Source organism: Carassius carassius, chromosome 35 (assembly GCF_963082965.1).
Source record: "Carassius carassius chromosome 35, fCarCar2.1, whole genome shotgun sequence".
NCBI lineage: Eukaryota > Metazoa > Chordata > Actinopteri > Cypriniformes > Cyprinidae > Carassius > Carassius carassius.
This window is the reverse complement of record NC_081789.1, coordinates 3,839,954-3,858,443: the sequence shown is the minus strand read 5'-3', so window position 1 is coordinate 3,858,443 and position 18,490 is coordinate 3,839,954. Positions and strand designations below refer to the sequence as shown.

The window sequence follows — 18,490 nt, the reverse complement described above, 5'->3', positions numbered from 1 at the left end:
AAATCCAAACCGCTCGATTCACCACACATGGCTCGGCACGCGCTGGGACCGCTGTTCAACTTAAATCTGACAAAGCATCTGTAATATGGTTTAAATAAATAACACGTAAAACAAACAGGGTTCAACTAATATATGATTCTGTTGATGGATGCGCATCCTGGATTCCCAGATATTACAACAACAGCAATGAAAAAAAACACCTGACAAATCATTCACTCGTATTCAATACTAATTCGAACACTGTATCAGTGCATTCTCTTAAAGTGACAGTCTTTATATTAATCGAACAGCAGCAACAAAGAAATCACTCACTGCTCCTGATTAAAAAGCTTTTGTAACTTTAATGAAGAATTATCTTTCATTTATAGTTCAAAATGCTATGCAGTTTTACATATGATTACTTTATTCAATTTCTGTACCTAAAAACTAATGCAAGACCTACCAGAAAAAAAAAAAAACCTGAAAGTCAGTTTATTTTTTTTGTATCTTTACTCTATTGTATTTATTTTTGCTGTTGTTTGTTGTTAGAATATTCTTAATAATAATTATATATATATATATATATATATATATATATATATATATATATATATATATATTAGGGCTTATGAAACTTTGGCAAGGCAGCGATTCGATTACGATTCATAGGTTTTCGATTCGATTCAAGAGCGATTTTTGCAAATTTAGAACGATTCAATTCGATTCACAATTGAATTAGATTTGATTCGATTATAACGATTCGATTCTGCATTCTTTAAGTGCATTCATGGGATTATTTAAATGCTTTTACTAAATTCTTTAAATGCTTAGTCAGGGGGCAAATTACAGTAGCATTTATGGTTAGAGAACCATAGGTTAGAAAAAAAAGAAACCAAAAACATTTTGTCCATTGTTAAATGCTAGTTTAATGATGCGACGTGGCATACGTAAAAATGTATGTAAGCCAAGTTTTTAAAAAAGAGCTTAAAGAGTATTATGTATAAGCTAAGATTTTGTCACACCAGGGGCATAGCCATAATTTCAGAAGTGACAGAAATGTCAAATACAATCATTTTATGTATGTAGCCTATATAATAATAATAATAATTATTATTATTATTATTATTTTTTTTTTTAGAAGGAATTATCTTCTTTTTTAATTACTTTAAATTAGCTGTAATAAATCAAATACACTGCTGGACAATAATCAATCATTTGTAATCGATATTTTTTTCCTAATGGCAATTTTATGATTGTTTTATATACTAGGCTACATTTAATTAGCAATTATTTAAATTTTCTGCACAGAATAAGGTAGAAAATATACTTTATAGTTCTGTACTGTAATAAATGTCAATTAGCACTGCATCATTCATAAATTGTTTGTGGGTTTCATCATTCATTCTGCTTTTATTCAGTTTAGCTGCAGATATAGCCTGGCACGTCTATGAGAGCGAGATCGCTTCTCTTTCAGTGTGAAAACGTCTTCATCTCTATTTAACTTTTCCTCTCCATCAGCGAATGATTCTGAGAGAAAACGTGCCAGATGTCTGTTTGCTAATGAAACAAACGCTACTTTCATGCATCTGATTATCAGATAAATCGTACTCGGTTACTAACGTAACCTCGGTTCCCTGAGATGAGGGAACGAGTACTGCGTAAGCTAGCTTACGCTATGGGAAAAGGTCCCCTTTTCTCGAGAATATGAAGCCAAAAATTATCCTTAATTTTTAAATAATGTAAAACGCAGTGCTGCAGCACAGCAGACCTGAGCGAAGCGGCTCGCGCGCTTATTGGCTGTGCTGTGGCAACTGCAGCAACCTATGGTGAGGCGGCGGAGAGGAACGAACCAATGGGGGCGCTTCGCGCCCATTGGACGTCAGAGCGCGCCAAAATAGGCATGGCTGGAACTATATAAGCCACCGCTTCGCCATAGGGATCAGGTTTTAAATCGACTGAAGCGATCACCCGGTCCGAGCACATAGCACGGCAGGTTACGCAGTACTCGTTCCCTCATCTCAGGGAACCGAGGTTACGTTAGTAACCGAGTACGTTCCCTTTCGAGAGTACTCTCGTACTGCGTAAGCTAGCTTACGCTATGGGAACACAATGTAAAACGCCGTGCGTGCTCGGGAACTTCGACCTGTCACAGCCCGAGGCGAGAGCCCGGGGCTTTATAGCAGGAGAAATCCCAGTCCCAACAGCCAACCTTAGTGAGCTTTATATAGGGAACGAAAAAAGGGGGACGTGATAAGGCTTAGCACGTCTATATAGAAAGTACCCTGGCCTGCAGGGCAGGGACTTGCAGATTATAGAATCTAATAAATGTGGACGGAGAGGCCCAGCCTGCCGCCGCACAGATATCATCCAGTGGTATCCCGCAGGACCACGCCCATGACGAGGCCATACCTCGGGTGGAATGGGCTCTGATGCTGAACGGGCAGTGAAGGCCTTTAGATTTGTAAGCCAGCGAGATAGTGTCTACTATCCATCGCGATAGGCTTTGCTTCGTGGTGGCGAGACCTCGGGTGCGCCCACCAAAGCATATGAAGAGCTGGTCCGACCTCCTGAATGAGGTGGAGCGCGCAATATAGGTTTTTAGAGCCCTGACGGGGCAGATGAAGCTCGCGTTGCTTTCGTCGCTTTGCGAGGAAAGGGCTGACAGCGAGATGACCTGTGCTCTGAACGGTGTTGAGAGCACCTTGGGGACATAGCCGTGTCTTGGTCTGAGAATGACTCTGGAGTCATTAGGCCCAAACTCGAGACAGTCAGCGCTTACAGATAGCGCATGTAAATCCCCCACTCGCTTGACTGAGGCCAGAGCCAGTAGAAAAGCGGTTTTGAACGAAAGAAGCTTCATATCGACAGACTGAAGCGGTTCAAAAGAGGGGCCCTTTAAGGCCTCTAGGACCGTAGACAGGTCCCAGGAAGGGATTGAAGGGGGTCGGGGAGGGTTCATCCGACGAGCTCCCTTAAGGAAACGAATGACCAGTTCGTTTTTTTCCCAGTGATAGGCCGGCCACCGGAGCATGAGAAGCTGCAATGGCTGCCACATACACTTTGAGTGTAGACGGGGATCTGCCCGCATCTAAACGCTCCTGTAGGAAGGAGAGTATCTCCGTCACGTCACATAAGTGAGGGTCTAGGTTCCGTGTCCCGCACCAGGTGGAGAACACTGACCATTTCTGCGCGTAAAGGCGCCTGGTTGAGGGCACTCTGGCTTCCGTAATGGTCTTTAACACTCCCTCAGGGAGGTTCCCGGGTACCCGTTGAGGGGCCATACATGAAGGCCCAAAGTTCGGGGTGGGGGTGCCAGAGCGCGCCCTTCAGCTGCGTGAGGAGATCTTTCCGCAGCGGTATTGGCCATGGGGCTGTACTGGACAGCTGCATCAGCTCGGAGAACCAAGGTTGGGTCGTCCAGAGTGGGGCTACTAGCAGCATAGCACATCTGCTCTTCCTGACCCGATCGATGACCTGTGGTAGCATCGCACCCGGTGGGAAGGCATAAAGCGGGCGTCTGGGCCTATCGAGGGCCAGCGCGTCCCTGCTCTTTGAAAAATATATTGGGCAATGAGCGTTGTCTTCTGAGGCGAAGAGGTCGACCTCTGCCCTGCCGAAGATGCTCCACATCAACTGAACCGTTTGTGGGTGAAGAGACCACTCCCCAGGGGGAACATTCGCCCTGGAAAGCATGTCCGGGCCCCGGTTCAGGATGCCAGGTACATGCGCTGCCTTTAGCGAGCGCAGATTGTAATGTGCCCATGTCAGAAGACGTACGGTCAGGGTGTGCAAGGTTTTTGACCTGACACCACCCTGGCGATTTATGTAGGCCACCACTGACATGCTGTCTGATCTGACCAGAACGTGGTGGCCCTTTAAAAATGGGAGGAAAGCTTTCAGGGATAGTTCGACCGCTATCATCTCCAGACAGTTTATGTGTAACAGTCGCTCCGGGCTCGACCAGAGGCCGGAGGCAGACCTGCCCTCGTACAGGGCGCCCCAACCGAGGTTGGATGCATCTGTCGAGACTACTTTCCATTTCGAGACAGCGCCCGTGCTTACGCCTAACTGATACCAGTTGGCTATTTTCCAAGGGGCCAGAGCTGTGATGCAGCCGTGGGTCACCTTGATGCGCGCGCGGCCGGAAATCCAGGCGTGCGCTGGAACACGGTCTCTCAGCCAGCGTTGTAGTGGGCGCATGCGCAGCAGGCCCAGTTTGAGAACCGCAGAGGCTGATGCCATCAGACCTAGCATTTCTTGAAATCGTTTGAGCGGGTAAAGAGACCCGGCTTTGAACGACACGGCTAGATGCTGAATAGTGAGAGCGCGCTGTGACGTCAGACGCGCTGTACACGTCACAGAGTCTATGTCTATCCCCAAAAAGGAAATCCTGTGGCTGGGAGACAGAGCGCTCTTGACAGTGTTGATCGTGAGACCCAGGCATTCTAAATGGCTGAGGATCCAGGATCTGTGTGTCGTCAGTAGTTCCTCGGAATGGGCTAAAACTAGCCAGTCGTCGAGGTAGTTCAATACTCGCACTCCCCGCATTCTCAGGGGTGCGAGAGCGGCATCCATGCACCGTGTAAACGTACGGGGCGCTACGGAGAGGCCGAATGGAAGAACCATGTACTGATAAGTCTGCCCCTCGAAGGCGAATCTCAAGAATGGCCTGTGATGAGGTGCTATTTGAATGTGAAAGTAAGCGTCTTTCAGATCCACTGAGAAAAACCAATCCCTCGGGCGAATTTGCGCGAGTATTTGTTTGGTAGTTAACATTTTGAACGATCGCGCCATAAGCGCTTTGTTCAAACGTCTGAGATCTAGGATGGGTCTGAGACCGCCATCCTTTTTTGGTACAAGGAAGTAGCGGCTGTAAAAGCCTGACTCGCGCTGCGCAGGGGGGACAGTTTCTATCGCCCCTTTTGCAAGAAGGTTTATCAGTTCGGCGCGAAGGACGTGTGTCATTTCGCTTTTCACTTTCGTTTCGACCACGGCGCGAAAGCGCGGCGGTCTGCGAGCGAACTGGAGCGAGTAACCTCGTTTTATTATATTCAAAACCCAATTTGATATGCCGGGGATGGCCTGCCATGCAGCGGCTCGTGCGGCTATGGGTTGAATGTGCTTCGGGCACTGGCCGCCTGTTATGAGGGGACCAGTAGCTCGAGTATGCTGTGCTTGGGACACTGTGGTGACAGCGCTTATTTGTAGGGTTGCGCACTGAGAAGTGGGCATGCGCGCTACATTTAGAGCACCTCCGGCGCGAGCGGGAAGGTGGGCATGAAAGGGGACCCGAGTGTGTTTTTGTGACACTTGGGGGAGTGTGCATACATGTAGGGGTGCGTACTGTGTAGTGGGCACACTGCCTACATAGAAAAAGCTCTTTTTGTGCTTTATTGAGGTCGCCGTGAAAACAGCGTTTGTGTGCAGCCGTGCGTGCATTGTAACAGGCTCGTTTACTGCAGTATAGACATCTCCAACCGCCTTTAGTGAGGGGATTGGAGGAAGTATGTGAGGTTTCTTGTGTGGTGGTCCGGCCGCAGCGGGACTTAACCACGGTCTTTTCAGCACGAAGGTCAGGAGGGCTTCGGAGGCTCGGGGTTCAGCACAATCCTGGGCCGAGGTCCCCGTCTCTCTGGCGGTTTGCGGCTCGTAGAGCGAGAGCGGTGCTGGGTTTTGGTCGCTGGGCGAGACTGTAAGTCTGGCTGCGATGGCTTCGAGGTCTGAGGGGGCGGCGCATTTCTACGGCGTCCCGCAGCAGAGCTAGAGCGTTTCGGCAGGAAGTGTCTCATTGCTTGTGACGTCTTCTGAGCCTCAGTGAAGCGTTCAGCGAAACCCTTAACCGACTGGCCAAAGAGGCCGGAAGGCGAGATAGGAGAGTCAAGAAAGGCGGATTTGTCGGCGTCTTTCATCTCCGTGAGCGTGAGAAAACAGCGAGGCTTGCCATGCTTCGGCCGATCGCTTGTGCTGTGGTCTTTGTCGCAAGCAGGGCTAGATCAGTAGCGCTGCGGAGATCTTTAAAGTCATAGGTATCTGGGGCAGACTCGTCCAGGTTACGGAGAAGTCTGGCCTGAAAAACCTGCAGCACAGCCATGGTGTGTAGAGCCGAAGCAGCTTGACCAGCGGAGGTGTATGCTCGGCCAGCGAGAGCTGAGGTGGTGCGGCACGGTTTGGATGGATGCACAGGCTTTGACCGCCATCCTGCGGCTGAGGGCGGGCAGAGGTGTGCAGCAATTGCCTCCTCGAGAGGGGGCGCCCCTGCAAGAACCATTCGTCCAGCCTGCTTTTAGCGGGCTCGTCTGGAGGAGACCAGTCGAGCTGAAGGTCGCTGACAGCCCTTGTAAGCACGCGAGTAAGCTCCGCGTCGATATCAGCGCGTTGTCCGGTGCAGCTGGGGGCTGTAGGGGGGGGGGGGGTCCGCAATGGAGCCCGACCATTCCTCACTACTGGACGCGGCGAGAGAAAGGCTGTCGTGTCTGTCCTCTTCCGCCTCAGGCGCTCCGAAGGAGAAGGGGGCGCTGATGAGCAGAGACTGGCGCTGCTCGTCCACGAAGAGGACAGGCGAAGGAGAGAGAGCGGGCGAGGCACGCGGGGAGTGTTCCGGCGTGAGCTCGCGTGTAGCAGTGTGCTCAGGCATTCTCTGATCGCGGCGTTTCTTACGCGGCACTTGAGAGAGAAGAGGCGGAGCGGGTGGAGCATCGTGGCTGGTTTGAGCTAACCGAGCCCGCAGGGTCGATATAGCCATGTTGTCGCACTCAGGGCAGCCGCCCTTGGAGAGTGCGTTCTCAGCATGCTTGCGGCCCAGGCAGGAGACACAGAGGATGTGGCGGTCCTCGCTGGGCAGAGGGCCTCGGCAGGAAGCGCAGGCCCGAGGCATTTGAAACAACGCCTCGAATTTTGGAGAAAAAAGTGTGATGCAGCAGCAAACACACTAGCTTTATAAAGGATATAGTCACGCCGGATGGCGCAGCAGGAAGCGAGTGCTGAAGGCGGCGTCGAGATGAAGCACGAGCCGACGTCCTCAGATCTGCGTTGCAGTGCTATCCCGCTGAGAGGCTTTTCGACGGCGTGTAGAGGCTTCTCCGGAGAAGACAGCGAAGTGCAGGTGAGATCGCTGAAGGAGATGAAATCTGATCCCTATGGCGAAGCGGTGGCTTATATAGTTCCAGCCACACCTATTTTGGCGCGCTCTGACATCCAATGGGCGCGAAGCGCCCCCATTGGTTCGTTCCTCTCCGCCGCCTCACCATAGGTTGCTGCAGTTGCCACAGCACAGCCAATAAGCGCGCGAGCCGCTTCGCTTAGGTCTGCTGTGCTGCAGCACTGCGTTTTACATTATTTAAAAATTAAGGATAATTTTTGGCTTCATATTCTCGAGAAAAGGGGACCTTTTCCCATAGCGTAAGCTAGCTTACGCAGTACGAGAGTACTCTCGAAAGGGAACTCGCGTTCTTATTTCAAGGTCGTTGTTAATGCTGTGGTTAATTTTAAAAGTTTCCTTCGTATATTCGGTTCATCCGCATTGTTTAGACACATTTATCATTCAATGGATCTGTGCGTATGATTTAGACACTTACATTTCTGCTCCGTCCATGCAATAAACACAGCTGTCGACGGCTCCGGTAACTCCGTCGGTAAGATGCAGAGAGCCATTGACTAACTACAGAAAAGTAAAGCTACTTCACTTTAGTGTTACTGGTCACGAGTCCTATAGATCACATGTCAGCTGCGTCAGAGACGAACGGAGCGCGAGCGCGAGCGCAATCCTGTGACAGTCTCAGTCGGTAAACAGTGGAGCGCGTGAAGGACAGATAAGAGGCGCGATTCACGAACACTCTTCAAGGTCTCCATTAATTCGTGCGTGTAGTAATTTAATGTGTATACATTTTGAAAGCATTGAATCGCTATAGAAATCGCGATTCATTCGATTCTTAGCATTTTGAATCGATTACTGTCCAAGATCGGTGATTCACGATTCAAAAATCATGTTTCAAGATTGATGCATATGAATCGACAGGGTTTGTAACCGATGCATCGAGAAAACGAGTGAATCGTTACACCCCTAATATATATATATATATATATATATATATATATATATATAAGTATAGTTTTTCCATAAACATAGCACATACAACGGTACCGAAACTGTGACTATAAAACCGTGAAACAAACCGAATTGTGAGAAAGTTGAACTGTTCCACCCTAATATTTACATAATCATTTGGCAGATGGACGCTTTCATTCAAAGCGACTTACAATAGATAAAATCTATAAAAAAAAAAAAAAAAAAAAAAAAATATATATATATATATATATATATATATATATATATATATATATATATATATATGTATATATATATATATATGTATATATATATATATATATATATATATATATATATAAAACAAATGTATATAATGATAAATGTTTTAAAAGAGCATCTTAATGACAAACTAGCACACTGTTTCACATATGGGGATACAGTATTTTTTTTTGTGCAAAAAATTGACCAGAAATTTAGATTTTCCATTTCTAGCGTACAATATGTAGCCTAGTGTACAATGCTTATTTATTTTGAAGGAGACGAAGGAAGCCACAGTAGCACTAGTGCTGTTAGTGCTCCTGCTTTGAACAAGAGAGGGTGGACAGTTCAGCTTTTGAGTCAGAGCAGGAACCTTCAGGTAAAGTTTAAGCTATTAGCAAAACTAAACATGCTGGCTATACTCTTAAAAATATGTGCTTTTATGATTTATAAGGTCATCAGTAGTAGGACTGTGATCATTGGGACATACAATTGATGTCTGCATAATTAATATAGATTATTGAAAGTGCTTATTTCATATTGCAGAGAAACTTAATGGGCAGAGTGAGAGAGAGGGGGATTAAGGGAAAGATGATAGAGACAGTGAATGGCTTGATACTTCTTGATACTTCATTTGATAATTTTACCAGTCCACAGTCTAAGGATTTTGATTTATTTTTTTAAGTATCACCCAATTCAAACAACTGAAAGAGCCAAAGAGTTTAGCAGTCTGGTGGACACATGAATTGTGAGGTGGTGACTGCAGCAACGGAGGTGGCCTGGGGTGGTGTCAAATTCCAGGCCTGATTTACTGTCCCAGTCCGCCACTGGCTGTGGATGTGTTTATGACTCATTATTACGACGGATCTGGTATGTACAGCGTTTCTAATGTTCATGTTTTTTATGTGTACTGCTTACACAAATGTAGCAAATACAGTCTTTATAAGCTTTCCATTGAAAAACAGCGATCTGTCGTCAATGCTTGAGGCTTAGATCTTTATAATGATACATAGTTTGTCAAGATTAAATTTGTCCCGTTTCATTTAATCTATTCATAAACACTGACACGTGCAAGTTGAGAGGCGTTCAGGACGAGGGCGTTGGGTTGCAGGCTTTAATGTTGATGGTTATTTACAACACTACAACAGTTTCATACTTTCCATTATTCACAATAAAAGAGATAAACTGCTGCAAAAGCACTTTGGTGCATTTTGATTTTGACAAGGACACAGAGTAGCAATGACAAATGTCAAAATGTGCACAAAAGCAAGAAAGAAGACAGAGAAGTGACATTCAGTTCATCACAAAGTAACTGTTTTGAGGCCAGTTATCTGAGGGAAACTATGAACGGCATTGTTCGAACTTGTCATTGTTCGAACAGTGTGTTATGTAATTGTCTTAGACCTAGATTGCAGCTCTTTGGAGTTTGTACTTTTCCACTGGTCTTCTGCGCCCTGGGCAGACTGTTGAGCTCTAGAGTTAGGTGAGCTTCTTGCCATTAGGAATGATAAAATTTCAGTGCAAAATGCTGACATAAAAGTTGAAGATATGAGTTATTACAGGCTAACACAAGTCAAACAGAATAGATCTTGAATATCTCTAAATCTGCTCTGCCTCAACCGATTATGATGGATTGGCCCTCAGGCAGAAATCTAATTAGTACGTCAGGTCGGGGAAGATCAGAATAGTAGAACAGTGTTCTCAACATTTCTCATCCCCCTACCGCCCCCATCAGTGAGGCTTTAGTAACCCTTAAAGGAGTCATATGATGCAATTTAAAGTTTTCCTTTCTCTTTGGAGTGTTACAAGCTGTTTGTGCAACAAATTAAATCTCGAATCCAAAGAGATATTCTTTATAAAAGTTAAGATCCTCCACACCCTCCACATGTCATCCACAACCTCCTAAAATGCTTAAATATGCCCTCACGTCTACGTTACTGTGTGGGAATATTTGCATAACACCGCCCAAATGTTCACATAAAGAAAGAAGGCGTAATTTAGATTCTCGCCGTAGTATTGTTGATTTTGCTGCCGCCCAAGGGGAGAAGCTGTGAGTTTTATTGTGAAAGCGAAACTACTTTGTTTAGCCTTCCAAAACAGGACACAACTCGAAATCAATGGTTAAGTTGTAAGTTGACAGGATCTTGTCTTCACGACAACAATATCTATACTTCATGTTGAGCATAAATATAAAGCCTACTGATAAAGGACACCGTCAATAGTATTGACGGCAAAAGGCATCACGCGAGTGTGAACATCACTACAACTAGGAAAAAAAACGAATTCCCTTTATTAAAAAAATACTCTGAGCTAATCCAAAATTAATCAATGCTTGTGGGTACAAAACAAATGTTCCAAGCAACTTGTTCTCACACTAGGGTGTTTCAGAAAACTACATTTAAGCTAAAGGGATAGTTTTACGCACATGCATAGTGGTACTTTTGGGACTGGGAACATTGCAGTTGCGTTGCTGTCTATAGACTGTCACAGAGCTCTCAGATTTCATTAAAATATCTTCAAGATGAACGAAGGTCTTATGGGTTTGGAACGAGATGAGGGTGAATAATTAATGACAGAGTTTTCACTTTGGGGTGAGCAAATACCTTTAACCATCTGGGCCTCTTAATTTTTGGGTCACACTTGGTACCTTCACAGTAAAATGTGACTGAAGCCTCCCCCCAGACGCCCTGAATCTGTGCTGACTATTGCATATGATCCATTCTGTGCAATGGTGTTTCTGGACCAGAGCACACTGTGTTACAGTTTGTGTTGTACAAATGTTCAGTGTGTGAATCATTTAGACCCTCTTTAGAGTCTCTATGTTGACTTTGATTGAACCGTTCTCTTGGCTTGGACTTAACCTACTCAGTTCTAGGACTCTAATGAGCTGGTCTCGGCAATAACACCACCAAGTCAAGCTGGTCAAATTAGACGGTTTCAGAGAGATTTCAGGCTTCTCAGCTGAACAACTGAAAACCAGTTTGACCAGACAGGGAAACCAGTTTGACATATAACCACTTTTGGTTGGTTATGACTGGTCTTTTTAGCTGGAAAAGAAGCGCAAATAATACCATTTCCTTATAAATCACAAGTGAACGACCATATTTTATGAGTCATTCATCATTCTCTTAAAGGACGCTTGCTCCTTGTAAGGCACTGGGGTTATGGGGTCATGGGGTGAGTAATGCAGCCAGATCTTTCGCTCCCTTGAGGCAGATTCCAGACATCCCTGGAGGAAACCAGAGAGAGTGAATGGGGTGAGAAACATTGGGGAACCTCTTTTACTCTTTTGTTCCATTCTTGACCTTCTTGTGCCCAACCTGCTGGTATTGACCGTGTTGGGAATGCTTGCGTACATACAGACACGCTATGACCATTTGTCTTGCGTTGAGTGGCAGCTCACTTCCTCATCGTGGCTTTTAATCCAGACTTACTGTATGGGCGCAGCTGTTTTTAATGGGGAAGACGCTCCATGTCACCTCCTACCTGGTTCCTCAGAACCATTTCTCAACTGCCGATATTTCTAATCAAGGTTTGTTGATGAAGAGGTCTCTGATGTTGACCTTGTTCTGGGGTTGATGGTGTCTCAGAATTGGTTTAGATGTTAAGGAATATGACACCTAAGGGTCCTTAATAGGATAGTTACATCATTTACTCTGCCTTCATTCCAAACCTGTATGAAATGCTTCTTTTTGAAGAATGTGGGGTCCAAAAAACACTTTCTTTCTTTTTTTTGGTATTCCAGATGAGAAATAATGTCTAGAATTGGCATTTTTAGGTGAACCATCCATTTAACTCTTGAAAGTCGTGTGTGTGTGTGTGTGTGTATGTATATATATATATATATATATATATATATATATATATATATATATATATATATATATATATATATACCACAACATTCAAATTACACTATATTCTTATGTTCAAATGTTTATAAACTTGTCTGGTTAGGCTAGTGCATTTGTGGAAATATGAATACATTTTTGAGACTAGTAATTTTAAGGAATTTTGTATGTTAAGCTATTTTGCAAGTGTGTTTGACTCACTACTTATTGTAAATTCTGGATCCTGAAGCAAAACCAGTTGAGGACCACTGGTCTAAATCTCGTTTTGCACAAATTAAATCAAGCCTAAAAAGTTACCATTAGTACTTGAACCAAATACACCAATATCTGAAGCTCCTTAAATCTTGAGGGGTGTTTTGCAGGTTCTCTGTGATGTATAATGATTAGCTGAGTGGGGCTTTTCCCCTGCTGGTAGGGTCATCGCTCTGATCAAAACCTTCTTGTAGAGCACAAACTCAGTCAGCGGGACTGCGAACATTCTGCATAATCAGCATTTCAAAGCAGCGCTGTCAGTATCTCTCCAAAGCTGAACCGTATGGCTTTCATTTGTCTGGGCCACACAGGGTCAACATGAAGACTGCCTGAAGATGACATCACCTTTTCCAAGGGGGTTCCTGCTAGAGGAAGTTCTCTTTGAGATGACAGGGTAAGGAATATGACCTCAAAGCTTCCCAGTAGGCATCTGGATATTGGTAAGTGTCGCAATAAAAACAGTTCCTGAGAAGGCATTGTGACTCCACCAGACTTATTTAGAATGGAGATATTCCACTGAGAAATTTCAGCTGCATAAGGGCTCAGCTGCCAAGCTATTTCACCAGAAATTCCACTGGATGTATAATTCAGTTGGTCCCAGTAATGTGGACCTGCTATTAACTTGGGGTACTAGGAGAGCATCATGAAAGAAATTGCCTTTCATTTCTAACTCATCTTGATCAATTGTTCCCCGCTGCATTCAGTGCCATATGTAAAACAATCCAGTCCTTTTACTAATTTATTTTTATATGCCTTCGATATCAATAAATGTTTAATGGAAATCTGTACAGTCACAGTAGAGTGATTTTAATGGGTGGAATCTCTTTAGGATGTTATTAAAATAGTAGATCACTTTAGCATGGGAGAACTCAGCCTTCACATATTATTGTACATAATACTTTTTAAAGTCATAATTTGCTTATGGCCAGAAGGATAAAACCTAGTTCGATGAAATTATCACTCTGACAGTGGCTAGGATGATGAATCTGAAACGCAGCCTTTATTTTGTTGTTTTATGTAACATCTACTCAGTCTCATTCTGCCACTTTCCATGAATACATAGTTGCTTTGGTGCCTGATGATTTGTTGAAGCACACTCTCATATTTTATGTTGTGAGAACTATGAAATAAGCTGGATACCCAATTGAAAAGTGAAATCCTATCCTCCTTTAAATAGAGATTTTGGCCTGCTCCACCTCAGAGGTCTTGAGCATTTCTACTGTATCCAACAATTAACAGTGCAATAATCTGTTTAAATGATCATTGTTTTTAGTTGTTAACTGTATTTAATGACAGCATATTTAGACAGGAAACATATTTAGTAATAGCTACAAACCAACAGGTCTATGTGAAAAACAGTTACATTTATGCCAAACAAACAAATAAATAAACATTTATTTAATTTTAGTGTTCATTTAAGGTTTTTTTTATTAAAAATAAGGCTTTTAAACTGCATTTAGACTTTATTTCTTAAATCCGGTAACAGGGATGCAAACACTGCAAACCTCATAGAAAATGAATAGGAAATACAGCAGCTCATTTAATATTTAGTTTGACTTCCCAAGGTTGACGTTTCAAACTTGCTAAAGGTTAACTGCCTCCTTTTGCACCTTTTGTTTTAAGCACTATTCTGTACCCGATTTCTAGAAGTGCCTTCTGCTCATAATTAGGATTATGCAATAAACAAACAGCACTGAAAATGGTACAGAGATTCTGACATAATTTATTTCCCTTGTTTCATAACTATTTATTTATTTATTTTCCAGGATTCCGGTGAAGAAGCCAAAACTGGCATCACACTCTCATCATCCAGACTTCACTTCCTTATTAGGTGGCAGAAGTGTAATTAAGATGTTTGGATCTTTCAGAGGAAACCCATACTCCACCGGCATTGTCAAATAGATGACTTATATATAATAGATAGCGCTGGCTGTATAGACTCCGGCTTTATACGTTCCCATCAAGGCATATGAGAGAGAGAAAGATGAAAGCGATTTTCACCACACATGCACACTCCTGTATTCCACTGACTTTGAGTTGTCATTTGATCTGAAAGTAAGGAGATGATTTTGACATCTGCTGCTGATCAAAGCATTGGTTGGTGAATTGTTTGCCTTGTAGTTCTCCATGTGGCATCCCCATCAAAACAGGTATTTCACACTGTACCTGCTATTATCATTAGTGAAGGTTAAGATTGTTCCCAATACACCCGCACATTCGAAACCTTTAATCATATGCAAATACCGCAGTCCTTAACTGCTTCATAACCAAACATACATAATCATTAGCTTCGCTTCTGAGTCATCATTCAATCAAAACCTATTCAGAACGTATTCTTTCTAACCTTTGTCAGAATTATATTTGCTTCACCTCTAAAACAACTTTCTTTTTCAGATGTCATCTAGGCCAAATTTTATTTTGACTAGTAGCTATTTGTACATTTGTATTTTTATTATTATTATTTAATTTTTTTTGTTATAATACTGTTATATATAAAAATGAATCATACATCAATTTGGGCTGAGAAATTACCCCTCAAAAGACAAAATCCAAATTTAAAGTCATGCTTGTGTTAAATGAGAAAAAGCATTTAATAGACACTATAAAAAAGCAGCCTTAGAAATGAATATTTTTATTCAAAATAGAATTATTAAGACATAAACCCTTGTTTTCAGAAGCTGCATTTGGGTATATTTACAAGACTGTTCAGATGTGGGATGAATGCATTTACACTGCAATTAGAATTTCATAAATAATGGTATGAGATTAATGGGTTAAATGGGGAGCATTAATGGTTAGAAATAATAAAACAAATATTGAAATGCAAAGTTGTTTTTCTTTCAGAAAATATTTATTTATTAATTCATTCATTCATACATACATTCACTCGTTCATTCACAAATCAGTTAGCTTGAATTGTGTATTAGGTCTTCAAAAGAACAATGAACATTTTCACCAGTTCATTGATATTCATATAAACTAATCTAAATTCTCCTTGCTTCACTAAGATTAAGCTGCATTGACAACAAATAAGCAAATTTATTCGTCATAAGTCTCTTTCCGTCCAAAATGTGCAGGCCAAGTTTGGCACGCCACATTATCAACATTTGATATACGAGCAAACTTGGTATTTACCATCTAAATTGCTTCTCCACAATGCTCAGATGATGACAGTGATTAATCCACTAAAGAACTGAATCTTCCTCTTTCAGTATACTTCCACATTTTCAGCCACCCATCTAAGACTTAAAGGCAACATTTGTATTCCCCGTGAGCAGTTCCCCCGCCTATCTGACGATATTACCTCCAAGAGCGAAGCCGTCCGGACAGCCGCTCGCGCTGTATGGGCTCCAGTTTTAATGTCATATATTTCTCTCCCTATCTTCTCATCATTAGGCAATTTAACAAATGTGGTGTGAGCACACTAATGTTCGATCATACATCAGAGGGAGTTGACCCAGGGTCAGTACGCATAACGGAGTCCAGGAGCCCACTCTTCTTCCTCCCCCCATATCTCTATATTCCTCTATTTCTTTTTCCCTTTGGTGAGCACATTTTCATAGCCTCTCTCCTGGACTTTTTACATAGTTTTTCACAAAGGCTGCTGCAAATATAAAGGTCGTTTGGCAGAATATCCATCAGACCTTTGCCAAAAACTCAGCAAGTAAACATGGTCCAGCAAGTTGGACATGTTTTGATGTTTGCGAGTGTGTAAAAAACCTGAAATTTTCTACATTCCACTAATATCCCAAAGGTCCCCATGCTGACAACCATTTTTGAAAGAATAGTCCAGGGGTAGGCTACTCAACAGACGGCCCTTCGGCTGCATCCAGCCCATCTGCGTTAACTTTGTGGTCTGCGTCATGATGAAGATTAATGTATTTTTATTTCAGTTTGCGCTTAAAATATTAGCCAATTTGATTGTTTTAATTAAATGTATACAATCATAGTAGTAAAAGCTGCTCGATCTTTGTGAGCGCTGTAACTAACGTGCAATTAAAAAGCGGCATGTGGCACGCCCAAAAAACGTATGTACCGTTCACAACTTAGGTACCGGATCCAGATCCAACTCCTCCCACCTTACATATACCTAAACCTACCTGTCTCCACCCTCTAATCCCTAAACCTAGCCATCTTCGCCCCTTAACCTACCAATCTCCGCACCCTAGATCTTGTGTTCTGCAGTGAGGGGATACTGGAAATTCAGTTTGGCAATACATGCCTTGACGTCACCCATTCAAAGTAAATGAGAAGTGTTAACGCTGACGCCCCGTGTGAATGAAGATTAAAAGAGAAACGTTTTCCAACAAAAGAGGCGTTTGATAACATGATTTTACTCCACTTCAGTCTTTGATCTGATGTGCAGTTTTTGTCACAGAATGAGGCAGATAATTTATTCTATACGGTAGACCTAATAAAGGCTATGTCGATTAGCATTGGATTATAAATATGATGGAGATGGATTGAAGAGCACAGATGAACCATATATTGTCATTTTGTATGTTTACTGTCATATACTTTTGAATATAAAAAAAAATAGCCAGATCGCGAACAGGTTAAATCACGCACGCAATCTTGTTAATAAATGACAGAGTTGTCTATTAAAGCCTTGAATCACACTCCGTGACATTCAAATCTGCGTTCGCGCAGCCGCTGATCCAGAGAGAGCACTTTATGTATATGAAACATCTTTAAAAAGTATTCTGTATTGTTATTTTTGTGTTACAAGCATTCATATAATTACAGAAGCACTGGAATATAAGTTTATAGTTTGGATATAAACACTGCTGTCTACAGAAGCAATTAAAATAGAATAAATCTAGGGTGACCGTATGTTAGTTTTTCAAAAAGAGGACATTGGGTGCGGGTGGGATGAGGCATGGCTAGTTGATGGTTAAAGTAATGCCCAAATTAGCAAAATGACCACATCCCTAATATCAAAACTCAAAATATGCAATTTCCATACCTAAAATAAATATTTTACAGTCACTGTTATGCATATTGATCATAAACACAGCTAAAAAGCGTCCCACCAGATGCCCTCCTTCACAAAAATTAACAGCACAGTTTTATCATAGGTATAATGCAAAATGTTTCAATACAAGCATTTCAGTCAAATGTAATTCATGCAACATTTCAAACCTTTAACCCACAGTGAAAATCAACCCATTAACAGTTTAAAAGTTGCCCAATTCCATGGAGAAAAAAAAAAGTGGACTTGACAACCCTGCATCCATCAAAAGCTGCAGGAGAGGAGAGATGGCTGACAGTCCACGCTGGAGGATTCGCCTCTCAACAGACCCTGAGCTCACTGACAAATATCTGATCTTCTTTTACACGGAGCATGCGTGCTATCGAAATTGAAACTGAAAGTGAACAGCAAGCACTCATTCAAAAGAGATTTAAATACTCTGCATATTTATAGTGGCTCCCTGATGCATGAAAATTCTATGCAATATTAGAATGTTTGCGGGAGTGGGTGGGACTGGACACAAAAATCACCGGAGCAGGTGGTAATGGTCAGAAATTCACCAGGAGCGTGATTAAGAAAAAGCCCGGATATTTTGGGTGATTTAGAAATCCCGGCCAGACACATTTTTTTAGGTCCAAGAAGAGGACATGTCCGGGAAAAAGAGGACGTATTGTCACCCTAATAAATCTCCTTTTTGAAAGTGAAGATGCTTCAAATAAAGATTGTATCAATTAAAAACGCAATGCCAGCAGGTTGAGACAAGTGACTTAAAATGAGATACATTCAAAAAGCATTGATTCATTCAGTAATGAAACAAGTGAAGTACTGTGTTCTGTAGAACACAAAATCTGAATTTTTGAAAAATCATGATTCTGCTCTTTTGCATACAGGGAACTTAGGATGTTGCAAGGGAGAACCCACATGATTTAAACAAACTAACAAACAAATAAATAAATAGGGTAATTTATATCTCACAGTATATTTCTTACGATTCCGAATTGTCCGAATTCCAAAAAATCAAAAAAAAAAATTCTATGAATTCTGAGTTTACATATCTTTTTTTTTTCTTTCTGTCATGAATTAAAACATATAAAAGGTAATTGTGACTTTTTATCTCACAATTTTGGCATA

The 18,490-nt window shown here is 42.4% G+C and overlaps 1 long non-coding RNA gene across 1 annotated transcript; it reads left to right on the top strand.

The window, feature by feature from the left end:
- Window positions 1-11,745: 11,745 nt before the first annotated feature.
- On the top strand, window positions 11,746-14,603 carry LOC132115663 (uncharacterized). The gene is made up of 3 exons (XR_009425527.1): window positions 11,746-11,816; window positions 12,699-12,781; window positions 14,154-14,603. It is a non-coding gene; the product is annotated as an uncharacterized LOC132115663 (long non-coding RNA).
- Window positions 14,604-18,490: the final 3,887 nt, after the last annotated feature.